The sequence below is a fragment of the Phyllostomus discolor genome, chromosome 6, assembly GCF_004126475.2.
Source record: "Phyllostomus discolor isolate MPI-MPIP mPhyDis1 chromosome 6, mPhyDis1.pri.v3, whole genome shotgun sequence".
Lineage (NCBI taxonomy): Eukaryota > Metazoa > Chordata > Mammalia > Chiroptera > Phyllostomidae > Phyllostomus > Phyllostomus discolor.
Window position 1 is genome coordinate 21,244,574 of NC_040908.2, and position 2,469 is coordinate 21,247,042.

Genomic DNA, 2,469 nt, shown 5'->3' on the forward strand with positions numbered 1-2,469 from the left:
CATGCAAGCAGAGGATTGAAAACCAAGCCATGGCTGAAAGATTAGTGTTCTACATAGCTCGGGTCTAAATAGAGTTCCATCAGCTCTTCAATATTAAAGGAAGCACTGCCTCATGAGGTCATCTTAATTTACGGCCAGGATTCTTTATTAGTAATAATAACATGGCAATGTCTAGATTTTGAGATATAAAAATAAGCCATAGAATAAATCCTAGTTTAATTAGCCTGTGTTTTTCATTGCAAGACATCTTGGCAACTTCAGTAGCAACATCTATTCTGGGATAGACAATTAGGTGGTACTGTATCCCTCCAGAATTAGAAACATATTCAATTAAATACAAATCCTCCTCTTGTGTGCTGAGCCAAATGAAAAGTTACATTTCCTATCACCACCCAGTCTACCCAAGGTCATGTCTCACCTGCACGACTATAGTGACATCCCACCCAGTGTCCCTGCTTCTACCCTTGTCCTTAGTCTATTGTCTACCCAGCAACTGGAGTGCTCCTTTTAAAACATGAGTCAGACCAGAACCCGTCTTTGTTCAAAACGCTCCGCAGGCTCTCCATCTTACTCAAAATAAAACCCAAAGTCCTCACAGTGAATTACAAGCCCTTTCATTATCTGGCTTCGCAGCCCTCTGACCTCTGGAACAGCCTCCCCTTTCACTCGCTCCACTCCAGACAGCTGGCCCCTTCCTGACCACTCCAGGCTGAAAGGCCTTGCACTTGTTCCCTGCACACCTACCTGCACAGCCTGTCCTCTGATTGCAATCCTGACTTAGTTCAACTCCCACTTTATTGCAGAGATCCCTGACTATGATAACTCCTTCAAGCAACACTTATTTCCTAGCCTGCATGCTTTGTTTTTCTTCATAGCTGTTGTCAGCACCCAACCTGTTACAAATGAATGTGCCTTTCCATGGGTTGTCCACGTTTCTCCTCTAGAACGTGAGCTCCCCCTACTGGAGAAGATGGACTCCGCTCGCTGCTGCATTCCCACAGTCTAGTACAGGGTCTGTTACCTATGACAGATGTTCCACAAACACTTGTTGCTTAATCATGTAATGAACGATTTCATGCATATTCAGACAGGATGCAATCTGTAGGTATTTTTTCAGTTAGGAGTTAGAAAATAATTTCCCAGCTGTTTTGCCTGAGCTATTAGGACATTATCAGCATTCTTCTAACAAAGTTATGTGTGGATGACTTTATGTTTATAACAATTAAAAAGGCACTGAGATATACCTAAAACACTGCAGCTTTTAAAAAACTTTTTAAAAAGATTTGATTTATTTATTTTTAGAGAGGGAAGGGAGGGAGAAAGAGAGAGAGAGAGAAACATCAATGTACGGTTGCTGGGGGCTGTGACCTGCAACCCAGGCATGTGCCCTGACTGGGAATTGAACCTGCAATGCTTTGGTTCGCAGCCCACGCTCAATCCACTGAGCTACGCCAGCCAGGGCCATCACCGCAGCTTTCATCCTGGTGACATGACATGGAGCATAAAGTTTATGGTACTGGCTATATCATAATTTTTGACCGACAAACTCAGTGCCCAGCAGCAAACCTATCTGCTTCAGCGTCACAGAGCTGTAGTCGTCATTGCTCAGATGCAGCAAGATGTCCCTTCCAGTTCCTTGACACAGACCGTCTGGGGCAGGAGACTCGTTTCCACTCCCTCACTGTTCAAGAGGAATGTACAGACACACACTACCATTCCTCAAACCACGGGATGTGCACCGAATGCAGCCCAGCAGATTGTCTTTGTACAGTCTGAAAGCTAACAGTAATTGTTACATTTTAAGGGTAAAACAAACAAAAAAGCATGCAACAGAGACCAGACATGGCCCACAAAATATTTGTTACCTGGCCTCTTACAGGAAAACTGTGCTGACCCCTACTCTGCAAAATCGGACTGGAGGCCATGAATTAGAGGGGGAAGGGGGCTTGAAAATGAACACCTGAGACATAGACGGTGCTGAAACATCAGGTGTGGCTTTCTGAATCAGTCCACGTTATGACAATGAGTTTCCTAACACAAGATGGAGAGAATACATTTTTTTTTCAAAGACTGGGGGAGCTGATACTGGCAAGAAAAGTACAACCCTCCCTATGAACTTTGACTCTTGAGTTTCAGCAGGGGAAAATCCACATAAAATTAATTTTAAAAAATAATGTAAGGCAAAACCTAAATAAGAAGAAAAAGAAGAAACTCAGTGGCATTGGCCAAGTGTTTCTTTGTGGCGAGGACTCCAGGATGTCCATCCATAATTATACTCCAATGATTATTTTAATAATGAACTACTGAACCTGAGCTTGGGATAAGGCTGTCCAGCTAAAGACTCTGTTCCCCTCCCCCCAACCCCGCCCCTTGGAGCTGGGCATGCTCCAGTGAGTGGAATGGGGACAAAAGAGAGGCATGACCCATTCATGTGATTAACCTCTGGGTTGACCGTAAAATGAAATAGCC